Genomic DNA, 18,685 nt, shown 5'->3' on the forward strand with positions numbered 1-18,685 from the left:
TGGTATAGAAGAGTAAAAAGAACATTCAAAGTTCTGTTCTTACATGTTTTAGTTTATAATATTGTTATATATATTTTATTTTATTTTGTAAATTTATGACATATTTTTAAATATATGATATTGTACATACATATATTTTGAATGTTGTAAATTCATGATATATTTAAAAATAATTTAAATACTAAAACAATTGCACTCAGACGAACGGATTGTTAAAGCCAATATACCCTGGTAATTTGATAAACGCGTACATTGTAAATCCGAGCCATGAACTAAGCGCACTGACCAGCTACCAGGTGAAACGAACGAGTAGCAGTACCAATACTCTCCTCACTTGCCCCCGGTCCTCTACCTCTGCCTGATATGCAACTGGCAGAACAAGCTCGACTTCAGCAACAGCCACAACATCAGCAACAAAAACTGTCGCAATCCAGCAAAAATGGTCACAGAAACATTACGATTTTTTTTATTTTTTTTGCAGAGCAAAAGAGTTCAGTGGCAGTCGCACAATAAAATACAAACTCGAGCAGCCACACCCTCCTCCAAGCTCCGAGCTCCCAAGTCAAATGAATGAAGGCGAATGATTTGTGAATGTGTTGCAAACGATCTGAGGCCCAAAACAAAGCCTGAGCGAAGCTTAGTGAAAGGGAATGCAACCTGCAAGACATTGAAGGATAATATTTTTGAAAATTCGAACTGAGTTTTCAGTATTTCCAAATGGTGGTTAATTCAGATTCAATTCAACTGTGTATTACAATACTTTCAAGTTAAAAAGTAAGATTGATCAAGATACTAATAAAGGTATCTGCTCAGTATCTGATCTGCATGTGCTACAGAAAAGACCCTAGTTCTTATGTTTCGATATCAAAGAACTTACAAATATGTACAGGATTTTGATATAGAATTCATAAAGGATCAACAACATCGTCTTCAAAATTTCAAAATTTCAAAATGAAATACAAATTTTTGATACAAAATTATATGTTATATATTTTAGGCACGTATAATTTGCAAACTTTGGCATATTATCGGTCAACTTGTCTTTGTTTTACGAACAATAACAATGCATCAATAAAGTGAATGGGCTGAACATTTGATACGCAAGTCTTGTAAATATGCGTTGCTAGCTAAAATTACATAATGTTGCCAAATCCACTGATCAATAAAGATACGAAGTCAAATGTAGACCAAACTCTATACATACTCATGTATATGCAACTATATACACATATATCAATTATATGGGGCCGTTGCCCTTCTATGCACTTCTCATGAATTCAGTTTCAGTTCATCAACTCGGTTCTTTTTTTCCATCTCGAGTAGACTAGGTCGTTCAAAATTGTTTTATTTGTATTCGATATTACGCTGAGCTCGGCTTAACTAGTTTCGTTTTTAGTGTCTCGAATTTTTGTTTGTTTTTCCCCATATTATTGGCCAGTTACTGAAAATGAGTTATTCATAAAAATAATTTGTTGCAAGTGTTTGGCATGGCTCGGCTGAATGGTAACGCCTCTTAGTTAAGTCAGAAGATGTTGTTGCATGCGACTCGAACCTTGACGATTGACGGCTTAAGAGCGTGTGGCAAAACTTGTTCATGTCTCTGCATTTGCTTTACACTTGGCCACAGATACAGATACAGATACAGATACGGATACATTGAAACTTTCGATACAGATACGTATATGCATTTTGTCATGGCCGTAAATCAGTTAAGGCCAGCCTATTGTCAGTGCTTTGGCCTAGCCCTGGCCTCGTACCGTCTGCAACACATAAACAGCGAGATCCATACTTGCAGCAGAGTTCACTTCGGTTCAGGATAGTACTCAAGCAACTCTGCCAAGAGTAGCACAAAGAAAATATTTGAAGAAAGTGAATTTGTATTGGATAAACAAGTGAGGGGTCTCTTGCACTGGGAGCCATGCTGGGGGTGAAACTAAATTGAATCGCAGAAAAGATAAGATATCTATATAAGAATACTTGAAAGAATCTTGAATATGGTAATCTAAATGAATCTTTGATGGTAGATATTCTAGTTTATTTTTATGGTTATTATAGCTAGTTTTCAATTTTCCACTTTAAAAAATACTTGAATACTACGATACCAGTATACTAAGACTCCTCAGCATTAAGAATTTACATATATGTATATAAGGATATACTAGATGTATATATATAAGGAATTGTACATATACACACTTGGGATATATTAGAAATTTATATTAATTCGCATTTAAAGACTGCATAATTTCTCCGAGTGTAGCTTGTGGCACGAGCCGCAGCCTGACTGCGCTCGCCTTATGATTTTGTGGCAAGCGCCGCCGTTTCAGTCACTGGGCACATGAGGCAGGTGGAGCTAGCGGCCCGGGATGGGGCGGCTCGGGGCGGGCCGGTGCAGGCGCTTGGCGATAGTCGTCATAAAGTGAGTGTGCCAAAAAGTGCGCGAGTCTGTTGAAGTGTATGTTGTGTTGGCTAACCAGCATTGTGATGCAATTCGGCACTCAGCGATTACGCTAGCCCGACTCTTAGCCAAATAGCCAGCCAGGCAGTTGGCCAAATAGCCAGCCAACCAGCCAGCCAACCAGCCAGCGAGCCAGCCAGGCAGTTGGATAGGCGCTATCGAGCTGCGGGAACAATGCGCATATTAAACGCTGCGAGCTGCTGGCTCCATTGCCGATTGCCCCAATGCGCTGACGACTCGAGCTCCATATTTATTTTCGGGTCGACAGCTGAGACGTTGTCAGCCAAATGCACTCATGAATGGCATGCGACGCCGTTTTGCAATGTTTTCTTTTTTCTTGCCGTCTTGTGGCATCCTTTATCACGTTGCAGCAACTAAGCAAATGCCGTTGCATACTTTACAGCTGCACCCCAAAGTGGTTTTCCAGCAAACTTTTGGGCGCCGCCGGACAATCGGAATGCTTCTAGCTGATCTTTCATTAGACTGTACAAATGCGTTACAGTTACTTATTTGGAAAACATTGTTAAGATATCATTGCTTAGGTTAGCTGGGGTCAGGAATGGATCATCGCCAATTGAAAATGGGAAATTTGGGTATGATGCCTAACAGGCAGACCCTATAAAGTATATGCATTTCTGATCAGGGCGAATTGATAGAGCCGAGATCTCAGAAGATATTAGAGCTAAAGATTTGAAATAAGTATGTACTCGTGTATACCATACGCAGTACGAGTTTATTATGTTTTCTCGATAACTCATCCGGAGACCACAAACTTACTGAGTATATACATTTGATGGATACGAAGATTTAGTAATTTACAGATTTAGGACAACACACTCCCTTCGACCCCAATTTGTAAAGAGCGTATGTTAAGTACTACAGACTTTTGCTTTGGAATTTATATATATAAATTTGAGCACTATAATCTAATTATGAAAGTTTCATACACCATGTTGCAAAGAAAATATCATTGTGCATTGTAGGTATACGGAAACTGCTGTAGAAGCTCCCAAAAGTAGACATCTAGGTAGAGTCTATTGACAAGAAGGAAGCAAACTCAAAACTTCAAACTTACATTGCTATATAATAGTTTCCGCCGTATTCCTATTAGATAATAATTGTATAGAAATCATATTCAGAGGAGGCACTCATACTCCCATATTTTATTATTTTCCACAGTATTCCTCTCTAATATGTCTAATTGGATATCTTATCTTGACATTGTTCAGATGAGGCACTTATATTCCCATAAGGTACTTTTCTGCGTGGTATAATCTTCCTATATGGTATATTATTCTTCGTTATATTGCGTCCCAATGTGTCTAAGCGGATGTATTTCCGCTAGGTCATATTGAAAATGATATTCAAATGAGCTACTCTAAAATACCGGACTAGCAAAAGCTAACAACTGTTCACAGCTGCCCACTATATCTTATTGTGTGTGTGCGTCGGTTGTTCCTCTCTGGAAACACTTTGATGTCAAACAGCGGGCGCTGGCGAATTATGATCGCTTTAGCGCCTAATGTCTAACGGTACAGCAGCCATTAGCAATGCGGCAAAGGCAATCATCATCAGGCCAAAACATACGCAAAACTACTTACACATCATCAGACCTCTAACCAAAGGTGTTCAGAAGGGGGCCTCGAGTGCTCGCAAATGAACTGCGAAAATAATCAACAACAATGTTAATGACAAGAATTTTGGATTTGATCACGTCGCAATTGCGGCAGTTGACCCAGAAGAGGCCCCAAAAACAATGGCAGCTATATTGCTACGGTTGGGTTCAGAAAGTCGATAGTAAATAAGGTTGCTAACCTCACAGTCCCCATCTGTTGGTGTGGGTGTCCAATAACTCTTACTTTCCGCTGAGGTCTATAGCATGCCTTTAATTTAAATATATATGTTTAACGACTTAATTTTCTTAAATTATAACGACGAACGAAATAGATGAATGAAGAATAAAATGAGTAGTTATAATGTATATGCTTTGAGCTGGAATAGGTCGAAAATAGTTAAGATTGTGAGGAGCCCTCAATCGGACTTATGTCGATTATAGCAGGTCTTGGAACTGCAATTAGTGAGATCTATTGATTATATCGAAATACTGATCGCTTGTATGTAACTGTGTCGGCCAGTTAGTTTCATATGTCAGTCAGTCAATCAATCAAGGTGTAGTACGTTGGTCAATCAATCAGGCTTTCAATCTATTCGTTAGTTAGTCATCGAATCACGTTAACATCTAAAGCCAGTCAGTTTTTTAGTCAGCTAGTTAGCTGTTCCATCAGTTCGTCAATCAGTTAGCTAAGCAGAACGTCAGTTAGTCCGTCAATCAGTAGATCAATCAGTCGCTCAGTCAGCCACATCTCCTATGCGAGTAATTTCATTTATTGATTTTAGTCAGGAACATTTGTTTCTAGTGTAAGATCTTTAGATCGGAGCCTAAAGTAGCGACACGAATCGAATAGGAAACCGCATGGCAAGACGCAATCGTGTGCAGTGATCATGTCCAGCCCGTGTGTCTGGGGCTTAGAATGGCCATTTGCATTTTGGCCAAGAGCGCACAGGGCCGAGACAAACAAGTACTTGGACTTGGGCCGATGCAGTTGCAGCATTTCAACTTTTCAGCTGATGTAAAAGGTCAATTCGTCAATGGGAAAAGAATTGGGAAAAAGCCTTTTTTATCTCTGTGCTGGCTTTTATGGTAACATAACGGTTAGAATTCTTGTTCCTTGGCCAGAAATGCACATGATCTTTGTTGTTGTTGTTGTTTTTTTTTTTGTTTTATTGGCTTTTTTTGTGTGGCTCGTTAAACGAGCCAACGGCAATTGGCTGAGCTACAGCTATTTGTATCTGCGGATTGTCCCTACGGTTCTCTTGCCCAACCATCCACAATTAGCGGCAATTGAAAATGATCCGAAGAGGATCGTTTGCGACGCAGGTGTTCGTTCCACAGACACATACACATAGATATATACACAGACATATACACAGACATGCAGTCTTTTCAAGCTGTCATAAGGTTAGTTTCGGTTAATTGTAAAGTGAACAGATTGGATGAATAACCATTAACATATATTACCATATACAATTGAATAGAGGGGGATGGAGAGATTGAGGGAGATGGAGAGAGAGAGAGAGAGAGAGAGAGAGAGAGAGAGGGAGAGAGAGAGAGAGAGAGAGAGAGAGAGAGAGAGAGAGAGAAAGAGACAAAGTGAAAAAGGGAAGAGTGGTAGAGATGGGGAACACAAAATTACATAGTTGGACAGATAGAGAACAAGATCAAGATTGAGAGAGAAAGAGAGAGAGAGAGAGAGATTCAATCAGGAAAGCGAGAGAGAGAGACATGGAGAGGAAGTAAAATTGATAGGGATAGCCTTAGTGATAGAGAAAATATGCATAGAAAGAGATAATGAGAGAAGCGCAAGATAGATAGAGAGAGAGAGAGATAGAGAGAGAGAGAGAGAGATGGACATATAGAAAAAGAGATCGGCAGAGAGAGAGAAAGAGAGAGAGGTCAAGATCGAGGAAAGTAAGAAAGTAAAAACAATAGAAAAGAGATACACAATCTACATAATCTAAATACTGTAGCCCTGAAAATATTAACACACTATTAATATAATATAGGGCGACTATGGAAACTACATAGACAGATGATACAATGGTTGCCGGAACCTGAATTCGGGTTGAGTTCATGGACTAGCGCAGAGCTTACCTTGCCATCATTTTGAGTACTTTACATTTGGTATTTCAAAAATAATTGATCTATTTAATTTATTTGTGGTTCTCTCTTCCACGAGATGTAAGCTATTTTTTCTAGCTCGTAGATTTCGCTCTGGCTTTTAACTTTTACTTTCCCCTTAAGTACTTAAATGTAGCTTGAGCCACATAACAAATTACGTCCGTAGAACCTGTGCGTTCTTCTAACCCAGATTTATAAAAGTTGTTTGTGTGTGTTTTTTTTTTCGTGTTTTTTGGAAGAATTTTGAGCGTTTCATTTCCCAAGAGCTGATTTCGTTTTCAACAAAAAGCTTACAATTTGCAGTGATTGCTCGCAGTGGCCAACTGCCCCCATCATTTTGGAGCAATCGGCATAGATCTCTTTATACCTACATAATATGATCGTATTTTTTGTGGGAAGCCATGTAGTTTGTTGTTTTTATTTTTTCCGTTCAAAGAATGTGGGTAAACGGGAGATTAATATCGCGGCTAGAGCTCTTTACGATTTGTGGGTCATTGGAACAACTGAATTTTTTAAACGCTCTTTAATTTATATAATTATGCCCCGCTTGATGTTTCAATCATACCAAATGGAAAGCCCTCCGAAATAGCACAAGATGCTTCGGCAGCAGCCCACAAAATGCAACCCAGGGCGACCATAATCTTGATTTCTTTCTCGGAGTCTTTACCTCTGTTTATGACTCTCTCCGTCCTTCCTCATTTCTTCAGGCTGATCTCTACTTTGACTTCTTTCTGGAAATCTCTCTCTCTCTCTCTCTCTCTCTCTGTTTCTCCCCTTGTCTGTCTCTCCTTCTCCTCTTTTCATTGCTAGGTTATTGGCTTCGGGACATCATATCAACAAAGCAGTTATCCACTCAAAAAGAAATTTATATTCATTTTAAATTTATATTAATTTTTTGTGAAGATGTCAATCATAGCACAATAAGTGCTTCTGACTAGTTAATTAATCTACGTAGATATCAATTCACTCTGGGTAAAATCCAGCATATTCAAAACATCCAAATCTTTTTCTATAACACATACACATTTTAGTTTAGCTTTGTTTAAAGTCAATATTAATTTTAATTTGTTTGATATAAAATCGAAAATAAAATGGTTATATTAATAAGAGGAAACTAAATATAGAGACAGGATAGCCTTCACTTAAAAAAAGTATTCGAAATGAAATTGATGAGAGAGAAATAGTCAGAGAGAAAGAGAAAGACATGGAGGAGGAATTTGTTTGAGAGTGAGAGAAAGAGAGAGAGAGAGAGAGAGAGGGATAGGGAGAGCATTGAATTAAATAGAGACTCGGAATGGGGGCCCCCAGAGGTAAACAGAAATGATAATTTAATTAAAGAGTCGCCCTAATCAACGATCCCTAGATTTCTGATGCTCCGTTGTGAGATTTAGATTCTTGTTGTTGTTGTTTTTTTTTTTTTTTTGTAATTTTTGTTATTTGGTTAGTTAGATTGCAGCACGCCATTTATCTTTGACCTTTTTCTTCTATTTGGTGTGTGGTGTGTGTTTTGGTACTGTGGCTAAATAGGTCATTCGTCAAGGTAACTTTCATTTAGACTGGAAAACTCAGCGAACGTGGAGCACTTAATCATAATTTCATTCTCTCTCGCTTTGCTACGTTTTGTTCTTGTCATTGTTTGCCGTTTTCTACGGGTAGTTAAAACGATGAATTCACTAACAAGCCTCCCCGAGGAGAAACGAAACGCGGCTAACTAATTGGATCTCTGTTCCATCAACATGGGGCAGCGACTCTGGAATGGTGAGGGAAATGGTTTTTCATTTTCTTTTTCGTGTTTTTTTTTTTTTTTTTTTTTTTGGTTTTTCTTTTTTGTATTTTCTGTTGGCAACTGGGCGTCCAAGCATGCCCCATCTTGTCAAGGATGTGGAGCTGGCGGCCAACAACGGTAAATTGAGGCTGGCACCTTTTGGCCAGCGGGCCATTAGCCAGCCAAATGGCCATGAGGGTCAATGCTAATTTCAACCTTTTGACAACTCAACCAGCTCAAGCCCCCTCTCCTGCCCTAGAGCCCCGTCTTCAATGCTGGGCTGAGAATAGGATAAGCGCTCGCGGAGCGGGGCCCCATCCGAGCTCGAGCTGCGGGCCCATTTTCATTCTTGGCCTGCAAATCACTTTCCTGGCTTTAAGATTGTAATTTGGCTTAATTGAATTTTCGTGCTGGTCAAAGCGATGCAACGCGACGCGACGCGACGCGATGCCATACGATGAAATGCCATGCGATGCGATGAGATGAGATGCGATGCGATGCGATGAGACGTTGCATCCCCCATTCATGGCGAGATCTCTAATGAGCCTGCCTGCCTGGCCACATCCGGCAGTGGTTGATGTCGGTGGTGCTGCTGCAGCTCATTATTAAAACTGCAATTCCGCCAGCTCTTGCATTTCTCCAATTCATTTCAATTACTTATTTTTGATGATTCGGCTAAATGCTAAAAATAACCAAAATATACCACATGGAGCTTCAGAAGCACGCGAGAAAGGAGGGGGGCAAATAACAGTGTTGCAAAATGTTTTCACTTCTTAAATGATTTGTGCTTAATTAGAGTATGCGAAAGTCCGCGGCCATTTGAATATGCTAACTATATAGAGGAGTATAATTTACTTTTAATGTTGCTAAGTGAGTGTTGCCAGCTGTAAAGTAGGCCCAGAGTCGTATAGACTTCAAGCGCTTTGTGATCTATGTGTGCTGAGGAACTATTAGCTCTGAGACGATCAAGCGTGCTTAGCAATTTCATTGATGTATTTAAAATATGGTATTTTAGGTATATGGTATACTTAAGTTATACTATATACTACATCTAAGATTTTTATTATATACATATATTATATTATTATTTACTCAAATATACTATATTATATATTTACACATATCTTGTAGCCTTTATATATCGAACAGTCGATAATCATATATACTAGAGGATAATGATATACATATTTAGTGAATCATAGAACCATATACATAAAATACTTTTAGATTTCGCTGAGGTCAGAGCCTTACCTACTTGATTACTCTAGCTTATGTCAAACATGTTGGATAGCTTGGTTTTCGTAAGCCCCAAGTTTTGTTAGTTTCTGCGTTATCAACTACTCACTTTACTTTATTTCGCCGTCATCAATAAAGTTTTTAATTTATCCCAATGAAAAGACTCATAGTCTTTCTTAAATTGCATTAGCAGATCTCTAAAAGGATTAGGGTATTGCCTAGCCAGCATTTCCTTTGAACTTTCAGCTGCCCATTAGAGTGAAAAGAGAATTTATATAGACATAGATGAAAATTTTGGTACAAAGAGACCCAAAGAACATATTCGAATCAAATTAAATAGACACATATACTTCCATATTCAAAGCAATCCATCATGTTATATACATGTTATAATTAATTCAACAGTATCACGCGATATTTGCCCAGCCAGCAGGATAGCCAGCTAATAGATATATATATATATATGAATATAAGTTGATCGATAGGGCCAGACATGCAAATGGGCTCTACGGGGCCACAGCTCACCTGCCAAGCCAAGTGCGAATGCGTAAGGAAATTGCCGCCCATCGTCGAGGCCTGGACGCTTGCGGCGCATAGTAAACCCGGATATGTTGTTGTTGTTGTTGTTATTGGTGCTGATGCCAGAGTGATTCAGCATTTGAGGGGTTTGTTAGCTGATTGTTGTTGGCGGCTTTCGTCACGCCGCCAGCGCCTGTTTGAGCCAACATGTTAATCATTTCGCGCGTCAAGCGCCGTCAAATGGCCCAGCTGCCTGCTCAGTACAGGCCCACAGTCCTATGTCCAGATCCAGTTCTAGATGCAGTTGCCAGACCCAAGGTGCCTAGTTGGAGCTGGGGCTGGAGCTGGAGCTGAGAGTGCACCGCGGGCGCTTGTTACAAATTTTAATGGACGTCCCAGGCCCGGAATTGATTGGCTTTAATGGTAATGGCAAGCGCTGGGCTGAGCTCTGCCCTCCAGATGAGTAGATGGCAGCCGCTCCTAATGGAAATGCGTGCGGAGCGTGCAGCCCAGGCCAGCTGACAGCATCCAAAACTATCAAATGCATTTGGACGCCCAGCCAATTTGCCTCACAGTAGTCCAGCAGATCACAGTTGGCGATGACGACGATGATGATGATGACGATGATCATGCTGAGACTGATTGGGTTGCAGTCACTGCCAGATGATTCCTTTTGGGGCCAAGTTCAAGGCCAAGTTCAAAAGTGTTGACACTTTGACAAGCTCCACTCAAATGGCCTCAACAAACAAAAAGAGGGTCAGAACAGGCGGCAGCAACAGCAATTGTTGCCACTCAAAAGCAAAAATAACAAGTTGCATTGTTATGTGGGCGTCCAGCCAACGACTCGAAGATACTCTGGAAACGATGAGACTGAATGGTGATGACATGAGAAAACTGGAGAGAGGTTTTTGATGTGAGCGATGGAGTATAGCTGGAAGTAAGCTCAAAATAGAATTTAATAATGATATTGATATAAGCCATATTTGTGTATAAACAGCTAAGAACCAAAAATTTAAGACAGAGAACAGCAGGATATGTAGATCATAGGAAATTGCATAATATGTGGGAGCTATATAATATAGTACATATTATATATATATATAAATATTTTATAATTAAGATTATTTTACTATAAGAGCTCCACAGGAAATATCAATACAAACCGTTTGGAGACCGATCGAATAATTAAATAACATGATCTTTCTCAAAAGTTGCTCAATTAATATTGATATATTGTGGAAACTACAAATAATCAATTGACGCTATAGTTCTCTAATGTGATTGAATCAGTTAGGAGACGAGAGCTAGATTGATTCAACTTGCAGATCAACTGCACAGATGTAAGAATTACTGTATACTCTCCCTTCGATAGGATTGCATAGTGAGACGAACCGATACACACTTTCGTTTGCTGGCTGCAGAGTATCGCCATGTCCCAGCAGCAGCAGCGGCAGCTGCTATGGCTTATGACTATGATTATGACCATGAATATATATATATCTCTTTACTATATTCATATATATAAGTATATATGTGCATGTATATAGGCGTATAACATTATGATGACTGCGCTCAACTGACTTTGATGAAGGATGCCCAAATGCCACAAAATGCAATTTCTTTTGTTTGCTATTGTTCTTGTTGTTGTTGCTGTTGCTGTTGCTGTTGCTGTTGTTGGCATAACGAGCATTTTTATGGGTCGACATGGTCAGGTTTTCTCTCTCTCCCACATGCTGGTCAGAGATGTTGCTGCCGCTGACGTCTTGTGATGTCGTCAATGTCCATTTCCTGGGCCACTCACAGAGACCGCAATCTGTTGCGTTTATCTATGTCTTGTGTGTGTCTGCCTTTATGGGTGTGTGGTGTGTGTGTGTGTGTGTGTGTGTGTGCGTGAATGTTTCTGCATAATTTGCAAAATTATGGGAATCGAAATTCAAGTGCGCCAGAGCCAGCCGTCTGCAAATGCCAGTTAACCAGTGAAGCCGCAACATCGCCCTCGCTCTTCCCCAACTGTGCCGCCCCCTCTACTCTGCCCCCACCCCGATCCCCACTGGCCCGCAGGCACATTGGCCATGTCTAGCGACTCCTACTCTAGGGTAAACACGATTGCCCAGCCAACTTGATCTGCGGTTTTAGACTTTCACAAACAGCCAACTGCCAACTGGCAACGGGCAACGGGCAACTGGCTAAAGAATTTAGTTGCAACGCAGTTGCTGCTACCAATGACAATGCCAGCCACTCAGAATGCTCATGCCCATGCTCATGATGAGGTTGTACTTGCTGTTGTTGTTGCCATTTTATGCTTCATTAGGCCAAAAATTATATCGTGGCATCAAAAGCCTCACTGCCAAGCCAAGTGACAGACAACCAACAGCCACTCTCTAGCTAAACTGGCAACTAAATGACCCAACACAACAACAGCAACAACAACAACAACGGCAACAATCACACAAGGCTCGCCAAATAGAAGAGTGAAGCCAAAGAATTGAACTGGGCGCTGGCGGCCTAATGCTTAGATATTTACTTCAACAATTTGGCCAACTCCATCAACAACATCATCAGCAGCAGCAGCAGCAGCAACAGCAACAGCAACATCAACAGCAACAACAACAACATTATCTACAGCCCCGCCTCCCATCAGCTTGGGCAAATTTTCAATTTGAAAATTGATGAGCTTTTGCTGATGGAATTGTGTCTAGCTGCTGTCCACCTGTCCAGGTGTGCAAATGTCCAGCTGTCCAGGTGTTAACGCTGCATGCAACAACAAATTAATCAAAAAGAAAAGAATTGCAATTATTCGATGCTTTTCTTATAGAGATTTATGTTGACCAGTTAAGGCGCTGCTTCGGAAGTCTATTCGAAACTAAATGTAAAACAAGTAAGAAAGCTCTAGTCGAGACTGCTCGACTACGAGATCCCCTGAACCCTACAAGGAACTGATATTTTAATAATAATTAGCACACACACACGCGCACACACACACACACACACACACACACACACACACACACACACACACACACACACACACACACACACACACACACACACACACACACACACACACACACACACACACACACGCATACAAACAAACAACGCACACACACACGCATATATAGGCGATTGCGCTTGGGTTGCGCTGCAGTGTTGGCAATAAATGAAAGCTTATTTGTTGAATAATTTAATTTCTAGACGTACGATCGTAATGAAACTTTCAGAACATAATTATAATGTTTTAATGTATGTGTCTCTAGTATTTGATATACGACTTTTACAAAGATGAGGGTGAGGGGGTGGATTTAAGGGTGGGGGGTAAATTTTAACAAAAACCTAAATTGTATAAAATACATCTTAATATACATTTTAAATTTGGAGACTCTAGCTTGAAAGATGTAGGAGATATAATTTTTTAACTGATCTTCGATAAGGTTTTTTATCGATAAAAAAGTATCGGAATGAGTTATCGTTTTTTAGTGATAAACTCGATCTGCGCGTGATATATACGGACATTTTAAAAAAAAGTTGAAGTCTCTAGCTCTTATATCTTCTGAAATCGACGCGTTCATACATACGGACGGACGGACGGACGGACGGACGGACGGACGGACAGACAGACGGACAGGGCTAAATCAACTCAGCTCGTCGCCCTGATCAAGAATATATATACTTTGTGGGGTCTGCCACGCCTCCTTCTGCCTGTTACATACTTTTAACAAAACCATTATACCCTGATTTCCCATTTTCAATGGGTTCAGGGTATAATGAGTTTAGGAATAGTTTGAACTATTCGTAAAATATGAAATTTCAAGTAAAATTTCTTTTAATAATATAATTATAATATATAATATTTATGCAATTTTAATTAAATTTTATTTAAATTAATTATCATAAATTCAAAAGTTAATATACATAATGTACACCCGAATGTTATGGATCATATGCATGTGCTTATTTAAGATTTGCAGTTTAAGCGATCGCCAGTACAGTAACACGAATATTTCATCTATCCTCAGTGATCTGAACTATTCTTGGTATCAGCCCAATAGCGCTAATAAGAATTATGAATTAAATTTAAATATTTATGGGTTAGTTTTTACAGAAAATATAAAAAAGGATAAACTTTTGTGTAATTTTAGACCAACAATTTTTTTTGTAATTATTAAAACCTATTTATATAAAAAATAATAATAAGCTCAAGTATTTCGCTAATCGGTGGCTGATCAAATTGAATTCCTTGCATATTTTTGTTTCAACGATTTGATTATTTGTTAGTGCTGTCATGCGTAGAATGTGTCGAATGGAGCGATTGGCTCACTTGAGTATTTCCACCATAAATCAATGTCCCAGCCAGAATACTTCTGCGCCTGCGCAGCGCTTGTTGAATCGTCAGTCACATGTTAACGTTGTCAAGGTGGGAATGCTGGAAATGACGTTCCATTCGAATGGTACGTACAAAAATCTTAAGCCATCGATGAATGTGTCATTCTAATTGAATGTGGAGGCATTCGTTGATTTGTTAGCCATGTGAGCTTACTAATTTCTCAACCAAATGGCATTTCATAAAAAAATGGGAAAAAGCGAAGCATGCAATGATAAAAATGATCTTTATTGAAGTCTAGCTGCTCTGGCTGCATCAGGGAATTAGATGCAATTGATTGAGCTACTTTATGACATCATTAGAATGATCTTCTCGCCTAGGTCTATATTAATATTTATATATATTGGGATTTTGAGTAGATTCGAAAAGAGATTCTTTAGTATCGTCAAGGGACATGGACGCATATACATACATATGTTTGTATGTACATATGTATGTATTCATTTATGCAAAAGGAATTTGCCCTGAGGCTTTTCACTCGAATGTCATGAATGATGAATTTATTGACCAAATGAGACACTTTTAGTATAGGTGCCGCTGTAAAATGTGATTTTAGTTTCAGTCAAATCGTTCAAGTGATTTGAGGCTACCCAAACGCAGTTTATAAATCAGGGTATTAAAGCTTCGTTTTATTGCTCTTTGGACTATTAATGTTGTCTTTACATGAGTTGCCTTTGGTTAACTTCGCCCGCAGAGCATCATGGTATGCCGTGGCATCTTTGGGCTTCAGCCTGGACCTAGAACACCCGCCCGCACCCGCATCGACTGGATAGCTAGTCAACTGGACTGGACTGCTGTGAGTCGGAGTTGGAGTCTAGGTCTGAATCTGAATCTGAGTCTTTGTCTGAAGTGGAGTGTGGACTGTGGCAATCTATGTAGATCTGTAAGCACATTCACGCGTTCTGCTGGCGCGTCTGTCTGGCTATGGGATGCTGGCGCGATAGAGCTGCTACAGATTCGATCGTTTGCAAATGAAGCCAGAAAAGAAGAAGTCATGTAACTATGAGTGCATACACTAAACGCCTCGAGTCGCAGTCGAACTGGCTAACTGACTGACTGGCTGACTGGCTGACTGGCTGACTGAGCGACTGGCTGATGGACAGATTGATGCACTGATTCAAGTGTGAGCACAATCGCTGTCGGAATCGCAGTGCTCGCCGTCTGTCAGCGAACATCAGCGAAGCGACAAATGAGCAAACGAGACGAGAAATGCGGACGAGCAAACATGCTGCAGATCAACTTGGAAGGAAATGGGTTTAGTTTAGCTGGGCTGCCAAGCTCTGGGATGGGAACCACAGCACGTCTCATTCTCTTTGCTCTCCCGCTCCAGCTCCAGCGAATCGGATTGGAATCTATCGCAAAAATGGAACCGCAGTTGCCTGCTGCTAGCTGCTTGTTGCATGCTGCTTGCTGCTTGCTGCTTGCAACTCTTGAGTGAGGCACCAGACTCGTCCACGCTCGAGTGTACAACATGATTTTCCAAAGCTGCCTTCCTCAAGTACTCCATGTACTTATCACACATATTTCAATTTCATTCCATATCCGCGTTTGGCACAATTGCAAATGCCCCAATGCAAATTATTGAGAATGCCATCAAACCCACAAATAGAAGTTCCATGGACTACATAAACTTTACTAGTTTACTATCCCTATCGTCAAATGACCTAGTGTGAATGTATGTACAGATATATGTTGTATTCATAAATGTATATGTATATGAGTATAGCTGAAGCTCTAAGCCATTCGTGTTTATCTAGTAATGGCACGATTAATCATACGAATCGTATGATACGATATATATTATTTAGGATAAACAAGGATAAACCACTAACCACTATATTATTTAGGATAAACATACATATATAGATATAATGGTTTTTTTTTCTATACAACGGCTATTGAGTTATAATAATAATAATAAAATATAATAATATAGCGTCTCTTAAAAACTACAAGAAACTAAGAACCATTTTATTGGTTGATCGATTATTTGCTAACAATTAATTGAACCACTAACCATAGTTAGTTAGTTGGTTGGTTAGTGATTGAACTTTTTAACTATATTTTGACGTTTAGAAATTTCGAGTTCGATTGGCCCACAAGGAAAATATTAAACAAAATAAATAAAAATAAAATTTAAAAAAAATTTTATTGAATAAGTTATTTTTGTAAATCGAATGACAAAGTTCAATGATCGAAATTTATATCCATACATACAAACATATTCATTTATTTCGCTTCTTTTTTCTTAGCAGAGTGAAATGACTTAATTAACCTGGGCTTTGTTCTGCAAATAACTCTAAAACTATTTTTCTTAGATGCAATAGACACATATCTAGGACTAATCATGTGAATATGAAGACGGAGCTGAACGCAATGTAGGTCATGTTCTTCATAGCTGATTTCATCAGCTGTAAAATGCAGCCAGTTACCGTTATTTCAGGCAGCACGAGCTTTTTTCATATTTTATTATCAGTGCAGCTCGCCTCGTAAAGATAAGCAAGAGTCAAGTGCTCTCTAGTACGAAGTATTTGCCATGCAGTTAAGCCAAGAATCCAGGTCGCGGGTGTGCGTGTGTGTGTGTGTGATTGTGACTGCTTCTGCTTAATATGAGTCGCATCATGAATGATGCACGAGTGCAGGCAGTTAACGGTTCACCAAGCACTCCTCCAAGTGAGTTGCCCTCCAAGTACCTGCCACTCGGATTGCATAAGGAAACACTTACGTGTGTTTTAACTGCAACTATTTGGAATGATTTCATCACAGACCTAGGCACCAAATCAGCGCATCAACATAACAATCACAATCACAATTACAATTAGAATCAGAATCAGAAACAGATTCTCGTCACGCTATCACCATCTCGCTCTATCTTATGTGCCCTCTATCTACCATTCATTCTCTCTTTCTCTCGCTCTCTCTGTCCATGTTGTTCTTATGTCACTTGATTGTTGCTGTGCTCCATTTCTGTCACGCTTGAAGACTGCAATTGAGCCAATTGACTCCTCCAACTGTTGTTGCGGTTGCAGATGCTGAAGCACTCAGTCCACAGTCTAGAGTCGACAGTCTTCAGCCTTCAGTCTTCGGTCTCCCGCCTTTAGTGGGGGCGTGCGAAGAGCCCATTAGAACTGAGAAGAACAAAGCACAACGAGCTACAAAATAAATGTATATGTATGTACATACATACATATGTATGTATATCTAGGAGAGCGAATCAGTCCCATATTAAAACGAGCACAGCGACAAATAGAGACAACAATGGCGCGGGAGGCGCTCCAGGAAAATGACTAATTATGCAGCAGGCAGGCAGGCAGACAAGTAGACTTAGGGGCGTGCATGGAATGGGCGGAAGACAGAGCTGCCAGCAACCACATTAGCGGCAAACGGGGCGCGCTTTGCGTTGGTAGCGGTGAATGGTAATTGCGAACCGTTATAATGCGAGAGCGCGCATAATAAGAGCAAATGGAGACGGTCATGATGTGGACGCCGTTGAGCATACGGTCTGGGGTGGAGTAGGGGCAGAGGGGGGCACCTTGTCGGCTTGGCAGGTTCGCTGTGTCAGCCCTAACGCGCGCATTTGCTCCAATTCCGCGAGGCAAATGTGACACTCGTTCACGCGCGCTGAAGCCAGCACACTCACGCACACACACACACACACATACTCATACATATATATGTATGTACATAGATGTGTACTATAGCATATCAGCGAATTTGCCTAGGCCCCAGATCAGGCATTGATGTAATGATGATGACGCTGACCCAGTTGCGTGTTAGCCGCAAACCTTTGTTGCATCCAGGCAGTGGATATGGCCGCCATGGAGTTGGAGCTGCAGCTGGAGCTGGGGCTGGAGCTGCGGCTAGGGCTGGAGCTGCAGCTAGAGCCAAGCTCCATAGCCCGCGCATCTTTTGTTGCACATAACTGTGTCAGTGGTGGATGCCGCGCTGGTGTCGATTCCACAATGCGCTTTAGCGCACACACATACAGATACAATGCCACATGTTGCATTGGCATAGTTGCAGCTGCCACGGCTGCTGCAAAAGGTGTCGCTGATATTTCCCATATTTGGTTACCACACAATCGGGTAGCCGGGCACCCGGGCAGCCGGCCAAACCGTGCCACTTGGTGTTGCAAGTGAACTTGACGTTGCCCCGAGCGCTGCATTTGACTGCATTCGAATATGGACAAATTGCAGGAACTAACCCATTTCGTTGCCTTGACAATGTTTAATGATTCGCGTCCCTTATTTGCCTCCACCCCACGCCCTCCACGCCTCCTCATCCACATGCCGCATGATTGATGGGGCCAACATTCGACTCATTGTGCCTACATATAAGCACTTAACTATTTTTGGGCTATTACCAAATCTGGTTGAGCAAGTCCTCTAAGGAAATTTAACTTAAATTCAGCCATGGGGAAAGGTTAAGCTGTAGAGATTAAGGCAAATCTTCGTCTTATATAGGCATATATAATTGGCTTCCCTATAGCCTAGATCGTAACATATTCCAGGCATTATTTATATAGAATTAGTGATGGAAACAAAAAATTATGAATCGATTATTAAACCGTATAATTTATTTAAACTA

Source organism: Drosophila navojoa, chromosome X (assembly GCF_054131105.1).
Source record: "Drosophila navojoa isolate 15081-1374.11 chromosome X, UAZ_NAV_1.0, whole genome shotgun sequence".
Classification (NCBI taxonomy): domain Eukaryota; kingdom Metazoa; phylum Arthropoda; class Insecta; order Diptera; family Drosophilidae; genus Drosophila; species Drosophila navojoa.